The 22,893-nt window shown below is 50.2% G+C and overlaps 1 long non-coding RNA gene across 1 annotated transcript; it reads left to right on the forward strand.

The window, feature by feature from the left end:
- The first annotated feature begins 3,602 nt into the window (after positions 1-3,602).
- On the forward strand, positions 3,603-17,885 carry LOC141374572 (uncharacterized). The gene is made up of 3 exons (XR_012381580.1): positions 3,603-4,072; positions 11,014-11,116; positions 17,727-17,885. It is a non-coding gene; the product is annotated as an uncharacterized lncRNA (long non-coding RNA).
- The last annotated feature ends 5,008 nt before the right edge of the window (positions 17,886-22,893 follow it).

A 22,893-nucleotide genomic window follows, 5' to 3' on the forward strand; every position in this document is an offset into this window, starting at 1 on the left:
TGCACCCTCCAATGCACAACACACGCACGCAAGCGCCTACAAGAACTCAAGTCCAGGACCAATGCTGAGCAGAGGTCAGTTCAACTGCGTGGCTGCAGGCTAGTGACAGTGCAAAGTGCAGCTTCTTTGCAAATGTCTTCTCCTCCCTTCTCCTCTGAACCCTGGGTCCTAAGCCCTTAGAGTTCCTTTCTTCCACTTGGCCAGGTTGGACTAGTGAACCTGCCAAGTATGGGCACAATTAAACACGCAAGATGCCTGGAACTGCTGAAGCCAATGAATAAAATGGGTTCATTTGTTCGGGCAGGGTGGAGGGTGGGGGGGGGGGGGGGGGGGGGTGAAATGAACAAGATAATTTTTTCAGTGCCTTTTATAGAAAGCATGTTACTTTGTTAGTTTAGGAGCATTAAAAAGGTGTAACATTGAGCTTGTTCTGCTCATAAAATGATCCTCTTTGGCATATTAAAATTTAACGTATAGTTTATTCAGGCAGTAATTACACTTTCACTAATTGAATTTACCTTTAAATATTTCAAAGTTTTGTAATAAATTGAGCTACAAGATACTGAGCCTCAAGGTGTTTGTAGTCAATGGCATTTGAGAAATAGGCAAAACCTTGAGAACAGAAGAAATCACCAGCATTGGAATAAAATGGGAAAAGGTCTTGTTTTTTGGCATTTTCTAATACCTATAATAAGGACAAGAACCTAAGTAATATGCAACATGGTCCTTCACTTTATAAGTCTCCTTGACATACACTACTTTGATTTTCACAACAAAAGTAGAAAAAGGTGTTTGCATTTAAAAATAAGGAAAAGGGGACAAACCATGAGAGACGATGGAGTCTGAAAAACAAACTGAGGGTTCTAGAGGGGAGGGGGGTGGGGGGACGGGTTAGCCTGGTGATGGGTATTAAAGAGGGCACGTTCTGCATGGAGCACTGGGTGTTATGCACAAACAATGAATCATGGAATACTACATCAAGAACTAATGATGTAATGTATGGTGATTAACATAACAATAAAAATAAAAATAAAAAAGGAAAAGGTCACTCAGAAAAGCTGAGCAACTTGCCCATGGTCACACAGGAATAGCAGAGCTCAGGCTTGTCTTCGGGCCCCAAATGCCCGTGAGTGACGGGCTCTCACTCACTGTCAGAGAGATTCCCTGACCAAATGTCCATCAGCAGATAAATGGATTGACAAAATGTGATAATGTTCGTACAATGGACTATCATTCGGCCTCCAAAAGAATCAAATTCTTATACAGGCTACAACATGGGTGAAACTTGAGAACAGTATGCTAAGGGAAATAAGCCAGACACAAATAGTTAAATATTGCATGACTGCACTCAAATGCAGAGGAAGAAGAATGGAGGTTGCCCTGGGCTAGGGAGGGGTGGGTGAGGAGTTTTTGTTTAACAGAGACAGAGTTTCCGTTTGGGATGATGAGAAAGGTTGCCACAACACTGAATTAATGCCCCTGAATCGTACATTTAAAAATGGTTAAAACGGTAACCCACAAAAGTTTCCTTGAATGTAATTTTTGCTCCCAAGGGATCCGTCAGCTCTTCCTTTCAACCCTTCCTGCTTCTTCCACATCCTCCGTTTCTTATTCACACACGGAGAACCAAAGCTTGGCCCTGGCTACTGCAAGATTTTGTTATGAACCACCCTAAACCAATTTGATACCTTCCGTAGATAGTTGAGGGCCATGCTCTCATTCCCAAGGGGGATGTTACAATAAACACAACTTTCAGGCCGGACTCTCTCGTGCATACAAATATTTATTAGCAAGCTGGCCTCAAGCAAATGGTCTTTCCAATAAACAATGAAGTTGCAGCCTCTGACCTTGGAGGCACTGTGAGAACATACTGCATGGAGATATGGCAATATTGTAGCAGTGGATTAGGAGTCAGGCTTTGAAATTCCGAGTAGTGGTTATAAATAGAACTGGCTTAGAATCTTGGGGTGCTATTCCAAAGAACACATGCTACCCTTGGACTTGGTAAATTTATGCCCATGCAGGGCAGGGTAGGTTCCTATAGGACATTTTGGCCAATATATGGATTTCAAACCCTACTTGTTTCAAAGAAAACCATTTCTAACATCCATCATGCTAATTAGCAAAGCCTCTGGTGTTGATAAGAGAAAAACAGCTGCAAGTCTTGCTATCGCTGCCCAGAGAGTGTGGTTTCTGCTTGAGGGCTTTCAAATATCAACTACCCCACCACTGAAGTATGTATTCCCTGATCAAGATTCTTCACAGGGTGACTAATCACCCCCGCTCCCCGAATTCTGATCAAAAGGATAGCTCCCCATTAGGGTTGGCAGATAAAACATATGGTACTTGGGACATACTTCTACTAGGAAATATTTGGTATTTGTCGGAAAGTAACATTTAACTCTGTGTTCTGTATTTTTATTTGCTAAATTTGGCAACTCTGCTCACACTCTACACTGAAGTATTTTGAAATAAACTACAGAAAATATGACCTATACCTTTTGTAGGAAAAAAATATTTTCAAGTTAATGTTTCCCTGCTTTGTGAGTATTTCCCAGCCTGACGGCTCCGGCTATGGCAGGCAGACAGGTCTGAGCAGGTGTAACGATAAGCTACTGGTTTTAAAAATCCACAGAAATGAAGGGGGGCTTCCCGGTCTCTCCATGGTCCTTCACTCTCCATCTTTTGGCACAGAGATCAGAATTCAGCAAGACTCAAAAGAAGTCCCGAATCTCTTTTCTGTATGTGTGTGAAATGATACGGCCCCCGGATGCAGAAAAAGTGTCCTTATGCTCTTACATTTGATACAGCACTGCTTGCTCCTGGTGGACAGGAATTACAATGATCTGATATCCTAGGTGGTTTCACATTAAAATCTCTTCCCTGCATAGAGGGATTTAGAATTCACTGGTAGAGGGTGGGTAGGGAGAGGAATAATAAAGACAGGATAATAGCACCTTAGCTGAAAGATTTTAATCATTCTAAAATAAAATGAATATAAGTTTTGCCCCTAAAATGAGTTTTAGTTTTTAGAATTTTTCTCATTTTCATTTTTACTATTAGTTGGGGGTTGGGGAGGGGTAATGCTCAGGGCAAAGATGAAACATTGTCCCCTACCTCGTTCCTTAAGGATTTGAGGAAAAGACAGGAGGGAGACCTTTTCATTGCTAGTTGGGGATTAAAGGAGTCTTTCCAAATGCTCAGAGAAGGTAAATGGTTTTAAAAAAAAAAAAAAAAAAGGCTGTGCCCCCAGATCTGGCCCCTGTACTCTAGAGATTCCGGGAAAGGTCACGGAGCAGGTCAGACCCCCCACAGGGTGCTCGGGCAGGCCCCGCTCCCACCACCTCAGTCCCAGCAGCTGCAGCTTAATAAAAGGTGTGATTGCCATGGCAACCTCAGTAACACTTTCAAATAGATGGCCAATTATTATTCACTCATTTACTGTTTATTGTAGTGATGCCAATCACAATGAACTCCAGGAGTGTATTAATGGAGATGTGATCTGAGCCCGGGGGGGCCCCCCGAGGGGACCGGCATTGTGATGCCTCATTCATTAGCATAGTGTGTTCAAGGTGGGTGGGCAGCCAGCCACTCCCTCCCAGCCCTCCTCGGCATCCTCTGCATCCCCTGCACAGCCCCCGCGTGCGAACCCTCCCAGGCCCCCTGCGTGGACACAACCAAGGACTCCCTCCCCCGCAGAAAGTCCCCAGTGCACGCTCGCATCTGAAGACAGGCAGGGGGAGAGGGCGCTGGCTCAGCCCCGGGAGTTTTATTCTCCTCACCTTCTCTCTGGACCCTTTCCCCATTTCAAATTCTATAAACAAATACACAGAGCTGGTTAAGCCTCGGCCAAGCCCGTGGGGGGTGGCGGGAGGTGTACCGGACTGTTTCCTCATCTGGAGGGCTTGGAAGGTGATGTTCCCGGGTACCAGGAGGGGAAAATGTAGGTAGTGCTCCTCCTCTTATGAAGGCTATGCCCCTGTTCCAGAGCCTGCTCTGAGGCAGAGGTTACAAGAAGACAAAGTCCATCCTTGGTTTCTCGGATGGATTACAGCAAGCCTTCCCAGAGAAGGTAAGAAAGAGGGGTCGTTGGAGACACGGGAAGTAGAGGAATTTCTAAGACTTGTCAGGGGAGAGGGTCTCGGAGGGAATGGCTTATTGTGTCCGCAGAACCTCAGCAAGATAACCCTCCTAATCCTAATCTGTTACAAAGGCAACACAAGCACCCCACCCCCCCACTCCAGGGTCACGTAGGTCTGGTAATGGTGAGGTTAATGGCACCAGTGGGGACCGAAGACCAAGACAAAGGGTCGGGAAGAATCTCTGCCAACCTGTGGGAGGGGACCGCAAGGTCAGATCTCATTTACTTCAAAAAGTAAATAGAGTAGTATGCCATTCCTTGCACATGAGAGTACATGGGAAAATCCAGATTTACTACACAGACTGGCAGCTCGTTACCAGGGAGACACCCGCCCCAAGGCAGCCTGTTCTTCCAGGGGGCAGCTCATTCTTGCCCTGCCCGCTCACGTCGGGGGTCCTGAGGCTCCAAGCCCCACCCTGATTGCTGCAGCACCTCCTACTCACTGTGCCAGTCGGGACCAAAGACAGACGAGGGTGGGAAGGTGTGAGATGACTCACTTGCTTTTGCTCGTCTCTGCCTCTGCCCCTGCTCAGGACGTGGGGGCGGTGCGAGAGAAAAAAAAAATATCCTGACACTCGTTAGAACGAGGAGGAAGACTTTAATCAGGACCATCAGGATAGTGGAGAGAGACTCCAGTCTGAATCCAGCGAGGCCAAGTGGGGAGGTACAGCCAAGGAGCAGAGTAAGGGGGTCAGCAGTAGGGAGAAAATTGCCAAGAGAGACATCACAGTGGGGGGGGGGGGGGTTTTTGTGGAGGGCGGGCCGGGGGGGGAGGAAATTGGGGGGGGGGGGGGGCTCTCTCTAAACTGGCATAGCAGGATCCTGGCTGCAACTGGACTCTGCCAAGGGCACGCTCAGAAGCCTAAGGTCATGGCCTAGTAGACAAGAACATGCAGAGGGGCCTGACCAAAGTTTGGTCAGGGGAGAGTCTTAGTCCACAGCCACTAGAAAGGAGCTGGGCACAAGGGGCTGGAAGGGCAGGAGGAGTTGCCCAGGGAGGGGCAAATCTTTGTTTGGGGACAAAATCAGGCAGCACTCAATGGGCAGCCAGCTAGGAAGAGTGTGGCTCTAAAGCAAAGCTCAGAAGGTTGAGGTGAAACCAGCAGGGAGCACTTCCCTCCCCACTGCTGGGTTTAAGCTCCTGTCAGGGACCCTAGTAGCCATCCTCAGGCATGTCAGATTGTCGGGCCCTAGGCCTTTCCTCAGAGAGGGGTGCAAATCCTACCTCCACTAGCTTGCTCTCTGGTGACCGCAGACATGCCCCCTTGCAAGCTCCTTTCTCTCTTCAGGGAGGAGAGGGTGATGATGTGACCACCCCCGGGGCACTGAGGGCTCGTCCTAACCGTGTTTATAAAGCCCAGGGAAAGCGCTCAGTGAATGTGAGCTCACCGTCCTCACCCCAGCCCTGGAGGACCGGAGGAGTGGAAGGTTCTTCCTATCTGCAGAAAAAGCCTGCAGCCCTCCTGGAGGTGGCACAAACACCTGCTCTCTGGAGGATGCTGTCCCTTGTGATTGGCATCTTACCCTTGGGATGGCGCTTACTTCCACATCTGCACCTGGCCAGCCTTCACCCATCTGGACAATTCCTACCCCATCCCTCCCCACAGGAATTCCTGGGGAGCCAGGGTACATTCTCTAGCTGCTTCTTTCAGTGGTGGGGAGGTGCTCAGAGGGATGGGGAGTGGCAGGGCAACAGAGACCCCCAAGAGGCCAGAGACCTGCCACAATCACTGAGTAAGGCGACAGTGGGGCCAAGACCTGAGACAGGACTCCCGGCTCTCGGGCAAAAGCTCCTGAAAGAATGAAACCGGGGGGCGGGGGGTGGGGGGGTCTGGAGGGGGTGGGCGTGGGTCTCACAAAGAGCAGTGCCCAGAAAGCAGACCCAGGTGGGAAGTGTGTAGGGGGGTAGCTCTGGTAGTTTGGCTAACTCCGCTCAAACCCATCTAGAACATTCTATGTGCCATACACTGACTGCACAAGACACTGGAAACACAAGGAGAAGACTCAGCCAGGAGTGCAAAAGAACAAATGACAATGATCTATAGGGTGGGGGCTATGGTAGAATCAGAAGCAAGGGCTATGGGAACAGCAAACAGAACTATTGATTCTGTCCCAGGGGGTCAGGAGAGGCCTCACAGGGGAAGGGAGTGTTCATTTTGCTGTTCAGGAAAGGGACTCTGACTTGCACGTGCAAAGCACAGGGGCTGCTTGGAAAGCTATGGCTCCAGCTGGGGACCCAGGCAAGCACCAGAAGACAGGGTGGGGAAGAAGGTACGCGAGAAAAGTGTGAGGACGGGGAAGCGTGGGGATGCTACTGCAGCAGTCCTAGCATGAGACAAGGCCACTATGGGTTGGAAGTCTAGCTCCCTGACTCACTAGCTGTGGGACGCCAGGCAGCCCCTTCAGCCTCACTGATCCCCAGGACCCCTGCTTGCAAAACGGGGATATTAGATCATCCCTCCTTTGTGGTTGTGAGAACAGAGAGCACAGGAGGAGCCCCCCAACACAGGGTCTGGCTTGCGTCATAGGCATTCAATAAACAGAGGGTCGCCTTCAGGCAAAGTCACAGGAAGGAGGTGTCTGAAGCAAAGGATGTAGAAGTGTCTAGCACATAGTAGGCACTCAAATATCTGTAGAGAGAATAGCAAATTAAATCCAGGAGAAGGGTAAAAAAGGAGTCCAAAGATGATCTGAAGCTTCTAGAATGATCTTGTGAAGGAAGACAGGAGGGAGTTGCTGGGGCTGCCTTGAGAACCCTCCCTTCTGCTCTCCTGACGTCTACCATCAATCCATCCCTGTGGTCGCAACCCTGGGAGGGGGCTGCGCCTAGCTGTATTTAGTTCCCTACACGTTTTGAAAAGGAAAGTGCATATAAACACAGGTATGATCCTTCAGTCTTCCACGGGCGGACGATCGTTCTGAGATCTGGTGAGAGGGGCTAGAAAGCAGAGTCATGTTCAGGAGGGAAGAGAACTCGAATTCATCACCTAGCTTCCAGGTGCCAGGCTCGGGGCCTTATCATATTAGTCCTCACAATAAACTTGTTTGGTCCTATTACCATCATCCACACTTCACTCAAGAGGAAAATAGGTCCCAGAGAAGCTAAGGGACCAGTCTAAGATCATACAGCTAGTTGGTAGGGAAGGCGGGAGCCAACCAGATGACCTAGCTTTAAAACCCTGGCTTTTCCCACCAGCCCCTTCTAAAGAGCCAGAGACCAAAAGAAAGAGAAAAAGGAGACGGTCTCAGTCAATTCCAGTTGCTATTAAAAAAAAAAAAAAAAAAAAAAATCAGACTCGATGGCTTATAAGCAACAGAAATGTTAGTTCTAGAGGTTGGGAAGTCTAAGGTCAAGATGCCAACACATCTGGTGTTTGGGGAGGGTCCACTTCCTGGCTCACTGACAGACTTCTACTGTATCCTCACATGGTGGAAGGGGCAGGGGAGCTTTCTAGAGTGCCTCAGAGAAGGGCACTAACCCTTCATGAGGGCTCCACCCTCACGACTTAATTACTTCCCAAGGGTTGAGATTCAACATATGAGTTTTGTGGGGACAGAAACATGCAGGCCACAGCAGACACTAAGGCGGATGCTAGAAGTGTCCGAAAGACTGAAGAGGACACATGGGGTTGTACACTTAACGGCGGGTCGCATCCTCCAGCCTCGAAGCGGCCAGCATCTCCCAGTCCACTCACCCTCTCCTTGAATGGTAGCTGCTGGGCCGAGTCCTGCACTTTCTGTCTATGTCACTCTGCACCCTCTCCTCTTAGCTCATCCCCCAACCTCCTCTATTAAGTTGTCCCAGCACCCGTAGGAGGCTGGTCCTCTTCTCCGAACATCCGAATGAGCAATTAAGGCCACGGAGACTCAGTCAGACCCAGAGAGACCCAGTTCCCGAGGCCCCTCTTCTGTGAGCCTCCCCTTGACTGCATCGTCTGGAATAATTGTCACTGTGGGCTATGTACCGGACATTCTATAGAGCACGTTATAGAGATTTCCTCCTTTAATACCTCCAGCAACCCTGGGAGGTAGATTCTACTGATCCCACGTTAGAGAGTGACGGAGGCACAGGGAGGTTAAGTCACCTGCCCCAAAGCCCACAGCCGGTAAGACACAATAAAGGAGACGATGAACAACCAGATGAAGAAGCACACGGCGGGGGGGGGGCACTCTGGAAGGGTCCCAGGTGCAGCAGCTTCTGTCCCCATGGAGTTGGGGTGTGCCACCCTCCCAGCAGGTGGATGTGTTCATCAACTTGGAGCTTTCTGAACTCTGTCCTTCAGGGCTTTGCATGATCCCTGACTAACTCCACAGCCCCTTTCCTCTCCCTGGAAGTGGGGGTGGGGCTGAAAGTTCTGGCCTTCAAATCATGCCATGGTCTTCCAGAAACTAGTTGCCATCTTGGGGCACCTAGGCGGCTTAGCTGGTTGAGCGGGCAACTCTTGATTTCAGCTTGGATCATGATCTCGGGGTTGTGGGATCGAGCCCCGCATCGGGCTCGGTGCTCAGTGGGGAGTCTGCTTGAGGATTCTCTCTCCCTCTGCCCCTTCCCCCGACTCGCACACCCTCTCGCTCTAAAGTAAATAAATCTTAAAAAAAGAAACCAGTCCCCATCCTGAAGCTATCTGGGGGCTCCCTGACACCAGTAGTCTCATTAGCATACAAAGACATTTTTAGGACCCAGGACATTCCAAAGGATTTAGAAGCTCTGTCAGGAACCAGCATCAAAGAGCAAATATATTTAGATCACAGAATTCCACAACCATCATGAGGGAGGAGCTTAATAGGGCAGGAGGGCGCTGGAGCAGCACCATTGCAAGAGGGGTGATTGGGTCCCTGGAAGGAGGACCTCTTGAATTGGGTCCCTCGAGGCTGCCCATCCTCAAGGCGTAATCCTGAACAAGGCACTTAACTCCCTGAGCCTTATTTTCCTTCATTAGAAGAACAGAAATGATAATACTCTGCATAAGTCACAGGGTTTCATGGGGGACTTAATGGGATCATGGACATGAAACACTTTATAAACTGTAAAGTACCACACAAATAGGTTTAATTATAGAGGAGCTCATGCATGCCCACACACGTACATCCCTGGGCACCCATGCATTCACACACTCTTGCTCCAAGGAAAAATTAGCATGATGATGCAGCCCCCTGTGAAATCATATGCTGGGACCTCCCTACGCCATCGATTCTCCCTCTACCATTACCCACTTAGACTGAGTGGGTCCAGGAAGATTGAGGAGGGGCTGAAGAGTTTTGAGGAGGAGCAGGTGGGGGCTGGAGCCCAGACTGCTCAGCCCACACCTGCCCATTCTGCCTGGTGTTTGCTCTTATTGGCATCTCCTTAATGCACAACACCTGGGAACCATAGACACCACCCAGCCCCTTGGGGAAAAAGTGCTTGGAAGAGCAGGGCCAGCCCTGGAGAGGTGGTTCCCATTCAGCAGCTTGCTTTGGATGCCTACGGTTCATGCACTGGTCTTCCATGCAACAAGCTTTAGTGAGCACCTACTACATCTGTGCAGAACTGCACTTCACGCTGGGGATCCAAGGACAAGTCAGTCCTGCCTCTGAGACACTTACAAAGGCAGCTACACAAGCAAGGCCAGGCCGTGTGCAACAGCAAGCACGCTCAGGAGTGGTGGGCACCTTTGTGCGGTGCAGAGTAGACTGGCCACGTTCTGCCAGACTGCTTGGGGGTCAAGAGGGCATAGGCAGGGGCCCAATCCCAAGAGGCCCTGAAGCCACGCTGAGGAGCTTGGACTTTATTCTGTGTGCAGTGGGGAGGCACTCAAGGGTATTAGAAATGGAAGGACATGGACTACGCAAATCTCTTTTCCTTTTTATGAGTCCCCCCCACCCCATTTACTGTATTCCTCAAAACTGGAAAGTTATGTAAGTGTGCTAAGACCAGTGAAAGTTTGTGAAGTTATAGAAAGAAAACCTTCATAATTTCTCCCACCCCAGTTCTGTTACACCGCTATACAGGTGGTTCTCAAAGAGTGTTCCCTGGAACGGCAGCATGACCAACATCTGGGTGCTTGTTAGAAATGCCATCTGATTATGCCTAATACTGTAGTGTAGATTTGAAAGTTGCTGAGAGGGGTCTTAAAAGGGCTCATCACAATAAAAAAGTTTTAAATCTTACCACCCATTACCACATAGTTACATCTGTTGTAAAATGATCACCACATTATGAATGATGTTATACACCTGAAACTCAGGTTAGAGGTCCATCGATCTCAATTTTTTAAAAATGGGAAGAAAAAACGCAATCTGCTATAAACCCTTCCAGTGATCCTGAGGCTTACTAGGACTGAGACACCTGCCCCAGGCAGGAATTTTCTACACCTGCTCTCCATGTTCATCAAGCAACTATGAACACACGCACCTCTACGCCACCATGTACTAATTGTTTTTTTCAAAAATACATCCTAGCTTTCACTAAGCAAGCTGCTTCTCTCATGGTGCTGTACTTCCTAGTCAGTTGATATGGAACTCATTCACTAAAGTGTGTGTATCATTTTCCAGTGTGTGGCTATGGTTTATTTAACCATTTGTCATAGGATATTTAGGCTATTTGCAATTATATGGACACCTAAGAGAATGCTGTAATGGCCACTTCCATGCAGTATCATGTAAGGGTCTTTTTATTTCCACTGGCTTGCCAGAAGTGGGATTGCAAAAATCAAGGGTTATGGTGTTTACAATTTTGATATTACTACCTCACTTTTCCCTAGAACTGTAAGGATATACTTCCCATCAGTAAAATATAAGATGCTTGATCGTCACGGCCTCACCAGCACTTGATCTTGAGGTTCTTCAAATCTACATGTTTTTATTTTATTTTTTTCAAATCTACATTTTAGGAAGCTCACTATGGCAATTCCATGGAAAATCGATTTGATCCAATGGGGGAGTAGGGGCAGAACTGGGGACCAAGAGTCTAGTTGAATTTCTGGATTAGTCCAGGTAAGACATAAAGGGCAGAGTTAAGAAAGTGACCAAGGGGATGGAGAGAAGGGGTCAGATTATCGCGGGCACTTTCACAGACTCATTTAAGCTCTGTAACCACCTGCTTTCCAAATGAGGAACCTGGAGAGCTTGTTGAGACATTGGGACTTGCCGACATGTCCTAGGATCACCAAATACTTCCTAACCCATCTACATCCCATTCTAAGGGAACCTGCCCCCCTAAACCCTCATCGGTTAAGTGGCACAAGACCCCACTTGTCAGAATGTGGAAGAGGGTCAGGAAAGCATCCTCCAGACTGAGGAGGTACTCTAAGACCAAAAAATAAAGCAAGTCCCTCCATACCATGTTCAGAGTTTTATTCAGAGTAACTTCCTGATGGAGGGGCAAAGTGGACGGATGACCCGGGTGGTACTTGGCCATTCTCTGCCCCCATCCCCCTCCCCCTCCGGACCATACCTCACAGCTTTTATGGAGTGAGGGGCATGGTGGTGAGGTCACAGGGTAATTATCTAAAGTGGGGCCTTCTGTGCACCAGCCACCTCTACCAGTTACCTAAAGTGGGGTGTTCTGTGCGCCACTTTAGGGAAAATGAGAACAAGCCTCCTTACATTCGGGTCAGGGCACACCTTAACCTCCACGGGGCCCAGAACACGTAGCCCTGTGGGAGGTCACTGTCGGGCAGGAACAGGATGGAAGGCCGAAGCTGGGGTCAGTGTTGTCAGCCCTCCTACCCTCCACCCCCAACATCTTTATGGCCCATACAATTTTACACACCTTTCCTCTGTCAGGACCCTAGGGCCAGATAGTGGGAGGGGACTTTTACCAGCACAGCAGCAACAGAAACAGCGATAGACTTAACCAGTACCACCCCTGGCTTTTCACCGGTCCTCGTTCTTGAGGGACAGGGCAATGATGGCTCTAGCTACTTCTGCGGAGTAGGGGCGTAGATCAGGATTTGAGGAATGAAGTTGCTTTGCGTCCCACTGCAGATCTTCCCTAGTACGAAGTTGAGTTCCCGTCCATTATTTGACACTCATATAGTCTTAACATCTTATTCCACATTTTGTGGGTCCGGTACACAATGATAGAGAAAAAAAATCACAGCATCCACTGAGCCCTCACAATAAAGCTGCATGAGGCACCATGGCATGGGGTGGGGAGAGATAATTTTGAGTTTCCTCTAATCTGTTGTCATTGGCCAGGTCCCAGTAGATTTCTCCATAGGCCAAACCAGACTACTGAATGGGCTTTGAGCAGGCCTGATTACCCCCACCTTTTCTAATTCCCTCAAGATGGCAGGAATCTTGCCCATGCCCCCACTCCCTGTGGGTTATATGGTTTTACATTTATTACTCTACGGGAACCAGCAGCTGTGTGGACTCTCATTTTGGGTGACCCCCGATGACAGGTTTCACTACTCGGTTATGCAACCCGAATTCACCTTAGTTAGATCCAGACCCTGTAAAATATCTCTGCCCAAAACTCACTCGGGACGGGGGGATATGCACTGGGAAACAGTGGGGAGGGAGCCTGCAGGTACGTAGGTAGAGACTGGTTTGTCTTGAGAGTTTGCCTCCCATAACCATCAACAGCCTTTTTGCCTCCCTGGTGTTTCGAAAATTCTCCATATATAAGTGTGCATTCAGCTCCAGTGTCTATTAGAAACCAATACAGTCGGTTAGTGTGAGACCAATAAACGGTGAATTCCGCACAGGGCTTCCGATGGCCCCCTTATTGTACAAACTAAAGGGCCACGTTGACCTAACCCCCAGTCTCTAGGGGTAGTGGTATCCACCCCTGAGATTCCTCCATTAGGAGAGGGTCCTTTGGCAAAAAACCTGGCTTTTTTGAGCCTTCTTTCAAGTGAGTCACCTGCTTTCCCTTAAGCAACACCTTCCATAGGCTTAAGACTGAAGTGGGTTACCTAGATTTTCTCTCGGGGTCCCAGAGGACTTTAGATCTTATCACCATTGTTTACGAGAGAACTCTCTGGGCCCCTTTTCCTCCAGTTTATTGTTGGCAGGATCCTTTGTTTTCCCATTTTCCAACCCATCTGTTTCCCTTATGATGGATTCCTTCGATTCCACTTAAGTCAGCCACCATAGTGGCCACTGTAACTAGCCACAGGGGTGAGGACAGATACTCAAGTCCCGAACCATGTCCCCAGGGCTGACCATGAGATACGGTCTTTCCTAGCAGAGGAAAGAAATTCTTTGCCTGGGCCTCTAAGATTCTGGGCATACATGGCAAGTTTCATCCCCAGTTCACACACAATTTCGCGTAGTTCTTCCATAGAGGTCCAGCCTAACAACAGAGATGGGGGGGTGGGAGGGCACAGCCCCCTCGCTAGACCAAGTTATCTCAATGCTACTGTTTCTCCAATCAATCAAATTCTCTAAGCCCCATACCTACAGCATGTAACCTTGGTTGCAAGGCAGGTGGAGTGCAACCGAGGTCAAGCCCAGCATCCCAAACCCATCCAACACAATGCCATCTCCCCCAGGACCCTCCAGTTGAAACACCCCCCACCTCCCTTTAAAGCGGCTGGGGAGCTGCACCAGTTCGGTGGCAGAACGTCCCTCAAGGTCATCCTCTGACCAGCGGGAACCTCCTCTTGGTCATTTCCAGGCTCACGAGTAGCCTGAGCCTTAGTTTGCATCAAAGAGTGTGGATAAATCTTTTTCCTCTTCTGAAATAATGTCCTCATCAGAGGAGTCATGTCCCAGCTCTCCCGAGATAGAATACACAGAAGCCTGCACCCGTGCATCTTCGCCATGACCTCCAAGCGTTCCTCCTGCCATTGTGCCCCCCTGAACACAGTGTACTAGAGGAACGTGCACCCCGCACGTCCCTCTCCAAAGTAATGCTTCTCTCTCTCCTTGTTCCATCTCTCTCCTTACTCATAACTCCCTTTCTACAGCGTCTGTAGAGCTCAGATCAACGGCCAAGCTACTACTCTGAGAGCTTGTTCATTTCCCTTCTGCATTTCCTCTTCCCCACCACTTCCGATAGGACATCTAATAACCCCTTGGGCATTCTCGGGGCATCCCTGTATTCACACACTGGCCCGAAAGGCTCCAGAGGCCCGGCTGGGTCTCCCCACATGGCAGTGGCTGGCCAGCCAGGGATTCTGCCCCACAGCACCCTGTACCCGTGCTTGCCTCGGTCTCCTGCCTGGTCAGCCCACTGTCAGAAGGTGCAGGATGGTCTGTAAAGCATCTCCAGCCTGACAAGGCACTTCAGGACCGAAAAAACAAAGCAAACCACTCCACACTGTGCACACAGTCTTATGCAGGGCGACTTACAGTGAGAGAGCTGACAGACGATGATCCAGCTGGTACTCGGCCATTTTCCACAGCTCCTCTTTGTCCTGTCGGACCTTAGCCCCCAGCTTTTATGGAACGAGGGGCATGGTGGTGCAATCACAGGGTAGTTACCTAAAGTGGGGCCTTCTGTGCACCGGCAACCTCTACGAGTTACCTAAAGTGGATCCTTCTGTGCGCCACTTTAGGGACTATCAGATCGAGCCTTCCTGAGTTCGGGCCAGGGCACACATTACCCTCCACGGGGGCTGGAACAGGTAGCCCCTAGGTGGGGGTCACTGAAAGGCAAGAACTAGATGGAGCTCTAAAAATGTGGGTCAGCCCTCCTCCACCACTCTTGCACCAGCCGATGACAGGGTGGGTCTGCAACCTCCGAGACACTGATCCATAGAGTGCCTAGTGATCTATAGCCTGAGGGGTTAAAAAGAATCAGATTCTTCCTGGGGTTTGAGCAAAGACATTCAGAGGAAAACTGCCATTGGTGATAGTGGGTAGTAGAGCAGAAAGTTTGTGTAGAGACAAGGCTGGGAGGCATGGGTGCAACCAGTTGAAATTACAGGTGGGTAGAAATGGTGAGTAAGCAGCACAAGCTGACTGGAAAGAAAACAGAGCAGATGCACAGAGAAAAGCCAAAATGCTGAGAGAGAAAAACCAGGCTGCCCAAGGGAGACAAGAGACGCAGTTCCCAGGGGCTGCTGTGAACCCAGACTCACCTTCACCTTCATTCCTCACGGAGCCTCCGGCACTGAGGCCCCACCCCTCCGGCACCTGTGACTCTCTGTCCTCAGCTGCCTCTTCCCCACCTCCCCCCACACGCTTGGGTGTCCTTCTAGGGATCTCTGCTCTGCACAACCACAGCTCGGGCAAGAACAGGCCACAGAGTCCATGAGCATTAGAGTTTAGATTTTCCAAATCTGAAGTTACTTGACTTCAAATGACAGCTATGCAAACCAACAAACTAACAAACCATAAAAAACATTAGCATGTCATTTCCAAAGTGCTTTCTAGCTACATGATCTAGTTTGATTTTGTCCCAGTGAGGAAATAGAAGCTCAGTGAAAGTGAATAGCTTCTCCAAGATCACACCATTAATAGAGGGGGCAGGGGGCAATCCTGGGGTCCCGGGCATCCGATTGCAAAGTTCACCTGTGTCCCATCCGCCCTGCTGAGGTGGCACCCAGGGCCCCGGGACCTGTTGCCCCTTCGAGCTTCACTCCCTGACCTGCATCCCCTCGGTCACCTGGCTATGGTTTCTACAATCCTTTGCTCCATACTTCAGCTGAGGGGTGGGAGCCCCAGTTCAAATGGGGATTGTGGCAAACAGATCCAGATGTCCAACTCGTGATCCATGTCTGGATCCTGTGATGTGCCCTGAGGGGGTTAGCTAGAAGATTCTACCACTCAGGAGGGGTCTCCCCACAGAGGAGTTGGACTTGGGGGCTAAAGTCTCCATGCCTCCCTGGTTAAGCCCTTTCCTCAGTTAGATCTCGGTAAAGACACGTCTATTTTAACTTTGGAGTGAGTCATTAGCCTCCACCAAGACAGGAGCATGAATAGGTTTAAAAACTAAAAATAACTAACATTTATTGAAGGTTTATTATGCTTCAGGCATTGTGCTAAATTCTTTACACAAATTCATTTAAAACTCCCAATAACCCTACAAAGTGAGTATTATTATCCTCATTTCTCAGATAAGGAAACTGAAACTAGGAGGGTTAATTACCTCGCCCGGGGAGACAGGGCTAATACGTGCTGGAACCTGGATTTGAACCCAGGCAGTCTGCCTTCACTAAGCCTGTCAGATTAGCCGGACCCTCTCACACGGTACAGACCCTGAGGACATGGATCCTGAGCGGGGGGTGTCTGCTGCTGGGCCGAGGGGGCCGGGGGAGGCCACAGGGTCTGGTGCTCCTTGAGAGGACAGACCTGGCCCAGCGCCTTAGGGAGTCCTGAGTATCTTGGGACAGGCCAAGGGCACTGGGTGACAAACTTGGAGAGTAGGTATATGATTCCAAGAGGAGAAGGGAGGGAAGAAAGTGGTTTCCCGAGAAGACAGAACAACCCTTCTTCAGACATTACTAGCTGGAGGCTAACTGCCATCCCTCCCAGACTTCCGTCATCCTATAGCTGCCTCAGGCCTGGTCTAGGGGACAAACAGCAGGTACTACGTCGCCAGACAAAGCCCAGGAGCAAGACATCCCATCTGGCCCCCACCAATCGTCCTAGCCGCTTCCCAGGGGAGTCCCACTGTAGAATTCCCGGTCTTCACTGAGATGTGGCAGCCATGCACTCCCAGCACCTGGCTGGGGATCAGGAGCACCGGGCTAGACCCTAACCCCCCCCCCCCAACAACTGTGGAGACTTGGCTAAGTCTGCTCTCCTCTCCGGCTTTGAGATTCCCCTTCAAAGCAAAACAAAGGCATTCAGATCCTGTGATGACCCTGCAGACTCCTTCCTGCCCGTTCCAAGTCTCCCGAAGAGACAGATCATCAGCTCTGGAGCCAGAAAGAGCCATGTTCAAGTCCAGCCCTGTCAACTTACAAGTTGTGTGACTCCGGGGAGTCACAGCCACCCCCGCACCTTACTTTCCTCCGCTGTGCAAACAGCATAGGTTGCTCTGTGTATGTCGCAGGCTTGCTTGGAGTAAGATCGTGCCTCTGAAAATGCTTTGAACTTGGTAAAGCCCTTCGTACATACAAGTGCCAAGTATCAAAATCTGTGATTTGTTCCTTCCTCAATCTCTCCTGGAGCCAATCTGCCAGCTCCACAAGGAACAGGATCCAGAAGGATGGCCTGGAGCCAACATCACCCTCTCCCCGGACCAAGCCCCCTCCAGGCCCTCCCCCTGGGGGTGGGGGTGGGGGTGGGCGGAGTCCCAGCACAAAGCAGTGGCTCTCCTTTGCCACGATTCCCCGCAGATCTCTTCCACCCCTCCTCATCCCAATGTCACCTCGGGAAGTCAGATCTGCTCCCTGCACTGTAGTCACCTCCAAGTTGAACTTGGGGCCACGAGGGTGTATGACAGCAGGCACCCAGCCCCGTCTGCTCTGCAAAGCAGAAAGAGCTCACCGTACAACCATCTCGCGGTCCATTTGTCAAAGTTTGACGTCAATTTGCGGCCTTAGATTGGTTTTTGTTTCTCTGTACTTTGTTTTCTTTTTCGTGATGAATGGTTATTGTCAAGATGGCTTAGAAGAAGCGATAGGCAGGAGGTGGGGGCCAGGCCGGAGAGAGCACAGTGGTGGGTTTCTTGGTTGGGCTGTTGTTTACATTTCTTTTTCAGGGGAGAAAATGGAGTGGGAGGTACCTGAGGTCACAGCTGGGTCGTCCGAGATGCATCCCAGGGTCCTGTGGTAGCTGCCTGCTTCCTTCATCCAGGCCGAGAGACACGGAGACCCCTGCCCCTCTCTTTTCCCCAAAGTACATGCCTGGTCTGGGGGAGAGGCGGTGTGTCACGGCTGTGGCGGCTGATGCTGTCAGCTGCAGATAAATACAACCAAAACAGACCCAGAAAATTATTTCCTCTTAATGGAAAAATTATCAGGCCCTGAGCAGCCTGATCTCAGGGCTTTTAGAAGTGCACAGAGAAATACACTTGAGTCTTCTCTCGGGCTCCTCTCTTCCCCACCATCCCTCTGGGGAGGGCTCCGCCAAAAATCATCATCTCCCACATTCTCTGCCGGGGCTTTGCCTGGCTTGCAGACAGTGCGATCTCAGAGATCATGGCGTAGGATCACAGAGTCAGGCTTCTTAGAGTCTCCAGTGGTATGACCTTAAGAGGACATAGGCATTACCTTGCCCACCTCTCCCATCCAAGATAATTACACTGATGCCCAGAGACAAGTGACTTGCCAAACGTTCATGGTCACTTAGCAGTTGAACAAGACACTAAGCCTCTTGACTCCAATTTCCCTTCCCATTACCCAAACCAGCCTGGCCAATCCCTCCAGCTCTCGGAAGCCCCTGACATCACTCACTTAAACGAACAGTCCTACTGGCCCAGGGACATCGGATTTTAGGAAGATGGTGCTCGTGGTGTATTACGTGATGGGTCCATGGTTCTTTCCTCCATACTCTGCCATGGCTCAGAGTCCGCACAGTAAACACCTCCACCCGACTGGCTCTGCGCTTGCATCATGTTTGGATTAATGAAATGTTAGTGGACATACCACGAGCAGAAGCTTAAGTGTGCTTATGAGGGTTGGCTTGGTGGTTTGGGCTTCTGCAGTCTGCTGCGAGGCTGCTGAGCCCAGAGTCAGAGCCACATGGGGCAGATTTGAACACAGTCCGTGGCCCAAAGCAGACCTGCCACCCTCGTCAGGAAACATGCCTGTGAGTGAGAAACAGAATTGCTTGTTGAAAACCTGCAGGTGTGCAGCAGGGCCATGGCAGAAATCTGTCCACTAAGGATTACACTTCTACCCATCAAGGCAGGGCCTGCCCCAGGTGCTGCTTCTCCTGGTCATCGGGAACCTCCTCAGGGTTACAGAGGAACAGGGAAGAAGGGCCAAGAGACATGGATAAAGCTGAGAGGTGGCCCTATCCATATGGAACAATCTTCAGGGGCCCTCATCGCAGGGGCTAAATGTGGTTCAGGACTACATGTTTCTTTTTCTTGTAGGTGTCCCTCATGGCAGGATACCTATTGGATGAGTCAGGAGAGGCTAACTGCTATCTCAAATGGTCCCCAAGTCTCAGGGGCTTGAATTGTGCATGCTTCTTCCCCAGTCACGTCACGATCCAAAATGGCAGCAGAGTTGAGAGGAGATTTTGACTCAGGGACCATTCATCAAACGTCTCTTGTCATTCTTTAAAACCTTTGAATTCTCCCCAGGATCCACCTCATCCAACCTGGTGTTGAGCAAAAATGATAGTGTAGAAGACCCTTCAGGAGACCCTGGTCCCTCCTCTCTGCCCACGACAGCCCATTACCCCACACACACCCCCTGTGGCTAACCTGTCCTGGCCTCATGGAATTTCTCCGGGTTTCACCTGCAGTGGGAACTCTGTCTCTCTTCTAGTCTCCTCAGTTCCCATTGTTTCAGGTTCAAACTCCCCAGCGATGTCCAGACTCTTTGGACTGACTTGTTGTATGGCCGGCCTGACTGTGGTTCATTTCTCCCCAGGACGCTTCTTCGTGGGCCCACCCCCACCTCATTTCGGCCTCCAGACACTAAAGCCACTCCTAAGTCTGACCAGTCTTCTGAGATACCATATTCTGGCCAGGCCAAGAGCAAGGGCTTACCTTTAATCAGAAAAACAGAAGTTACTTTGAATTTATAACCAGGGGAATCACATCCCAGGGGAAGTGGGGATCTAAAAAGAGTCATTAGCTGAATGAATCAGGGTGGGCCGAAAGGGGCTGAGCTGGGGAGAGAGGGGACAGTTAGGAGATGAGGAGATGGTGGTCATAATCCAGGAGAAGGATGATAAGGGCCCGCACTAGAGCTGAAGTTGGGGGATGAAGAGACAAGGAGGCACCCAAGAGATGATTGGGAAGCTGGATGGATGTTTGGAGGCTCATTTAGCCTGGGGGATGGTGAGAGGGAGGAGGCAGGCCCACGTCCCAGGTTCCCAGCCTCCGTGGCGTCTCGGATTGCCGGAACCCACCTGCTGGCCTCCCTCCACCCAGCCCCACCAAGTAGCAAGGCTGCTCGGCCCTTCCAATCTACTTGGAAGGAATGTGGAGTTACATTTAATTAAAAGTATCTACACAGAAACGAGATTAATTAAGTCTCTTTTACCCAGGAGCCCTCTCTTTGTGTTCACTTAAATGAGGTTTTAAATGTTGTCTCAATGTTATATCTCGGCAAGATTTCTCCAGACAACACTTCGCATAGTTCCGAGGCTCCTGCGTAGCTGGCTGGAAATTATTTAGTGATGAGAACAATCCAAGGGCAGTCTTCTTCCCCCTCAGTCAGTTGAGCTCCAGGCAGGTGGGGACCTTGGGCCACAGAAAGTTGAGTTTTATAATGAAATGGAGGGAAACAGGCAAGAGCTAACTCCCAAGGCCACCTCTTGATGCAGAACAGGTGGTCCAGACTGGTCTTCTGAGTCATGTTTATGGAGTACTCACCTGATCCAAGTTGTTCAGAATATAAACATGGCCTCCTGGAGCCAAGTGGCTGAGGCAACACCACCTACAGGCAAGACGTCTCTTCCAATCAGCGTTTGTAAATTAATATAGCTCCGCTTGGGAGCCCGGAGCCCAGCTGAGCCGGTGGGAAACACCCCAGCCACCTCCACTATTCATCTGCAGGCTGCTGATCTCTACCCTGGTATCTTTTCTTAAAACTAACATTCCTGAAAAGTCCATCAAACTAGGTCATTTTCGGGAGGTGCTGGTGGGAAACAGGAGCTGCGGCGTGCACTCTGGGCGTTTACCATCACGTAGATAGAGCCAAGCCTATGAACCCGCTACAAGGCCAGTGGTGGAACAGGATGGAGTCAGGGTGGGTGTGGCCACCATCACTACCTTAGCCTCTCAACAGGTGTCCCCTAATGAGCAGCCCTGAGGCCAAAGGAGGCATAGATGGGACCCGGAGCCTTGAATGGGTCCTTGACCTTTTACAGCTTAATTAGGAAAGAGGTCTATACAGAGATTGATCATTCCTGCCTCTGGGTTCTATCATTAAAACCCAAAGGGGGTTTCCCCCTGTTGGATCAGATGGTGCCTTTTGTCCGGAAAAATTTTGTAGGGATATTCAGTTTTATCTGTGTTGCCCAGACTTGGATTATTACTAATGTCATTTGATAAGCATGTATTGAGCACCAAAAGGAGGGCGAGGCATTGTGTCAGATGCTAAAGCCAGAAGACCCAGTGAGATAAAACTTCCCTTTTGGTCTCTCACAGTCTCTGGAAAAGACGATGAGCATCCAGCATTATAGAGGAGCAGGATCCGAACTAGGAAAAGCCCCCCATGTCTGCACACTGTGGGAACAGAGAGGAGGGGCATCAAGTCTGACCCACGGGTGGGGGATCTTAGAGATCTTCCCAGGAAAACTGTCTGCCAAGCCTTACCAGATGAGTGGCGATGATCCAGACAGAGGACATGTTCCAAAAGGTCGAAACCTGCTCTGCTTAGCCAAGGCACCTGCAGCAGTGTGGCCCCGTGCAAGAACCCGGATGTGGAGCACCAAGACTTGGCTTCAAACCCAGTTCTGCCACTTGCGGGTGAGGCAAGGATCTGAGCCCACAGCTTCCTCATCTGTAAAATGAAGGAAATAATTCAGTAGGTGTTTCAAAGGGTTTTGTAGGATCAAATGAAACAATTCCTGGGACTCACCCAGGCCAGGCTCTCCAGAAATCTGTATTTCCCTCCTCACCTCTTGTTCTGCCCCATAAAATGTATTGTTGTAGTCAGATGTGTTATTTCCAAGCGACAGAACTGATTCTGGCAGATTTAAGCAGAAAATGAATTTATTTAAAAGATGTCCAGTGGCTCCCAGTTATCAGGAAGGGCATCGCAAAACAAGGCTTGGAAAATGGGCGAAGGGAGGATAGACTTTGCAGCCAGGAGTGCCAGCAAAATCGGGTCACAGAATAGAACTCCTGTCCCTCGGATGGCACCACCCACCGGTCTCCCAAACAGCCGTCCCTGGAATCACTTGTCCCTGCCACCAACACCTGCCTCCTGGCTGGGTCAGCTGAGGGTGGGAGGGCCAGAATGGCCCAGCCTGGGGCATACACCAGCTCTGCTTGGAAAGCAAGTAGCTGGAATTTTCCATTCCTTTAGAGGAAAGCACACTCTGCCTCCCACCAAGACTCAAATGATGGGGAAATCCCCATACCATGAGCAAAGCGCTGGGATTCTGCAGAGCCCCACAAAGGAAAGAAACAACAAATGTCCACCACAGTCCTCCACCACCCATGTCCTCTCCTCCACAGTAGCCTCCCTGGGGATGGACCACCAGCAGCTGCCCTCACGGCAGGGACACTCCCTGGGGGGTGGCAGGAGCACTGTCCCCAGGAGGACGGGGTTCTCCAGCTCAGAGACTCTGCAGCCACACCTGCTGCTATCACTGTCCCCCCACTTCTGCAGCTCGCTCCAGAGCCCCAGCCCCCCGACTGATATGGTGAGCATGAGCCTCCTGTAGCCAAAGATTAATTGGTGGGGGGTTGGGAGATTTCTCTTACATAACAATGGGCTTTTCTGCCCGTACAAATAAGATGCCAGTTAGGATATTTACGTTTTAGGTTCAACCCGAAGTTATGCCCACTTTCCAGGAGGTGGACCAGAGGGGTGGACTCTCCTAACCGGCTGTCAAATGGGTGGACATCAGGGTGGCCCTCGCTGGGTGACACTGAGCCCCTCCCTGGGACGCTGGGAGGAAAGCTGTTAGCTCTGGGGGAAATTCAAATGAAGCCCTGTCCCCCATTCCATTTTTTCCGTTAGGTTCCAGCTCCTTGGAGTGGCTTCAGACAGTGTCTTATTACATATGCCAAATGC

Source organism: Callorhinus ursinus, unplaced genomic scaffold (genome assembly GCF_003265705.2).
Source record: "Callorhinus ursinus isolate GAN/ISIS: 27379988/994484 unplaced genomic scaffold, GSC_fseal_2.0 scaffold19, whole genome shotgun sequence".
In the NCBI taxonomy this organism is placed as follows: domain Eukaryota; kingdom Metazoa; phylum Chordata; class Mammalia; order Carnivora; family Otariidae; genus Callorhinus; species Callorhinus ursinus.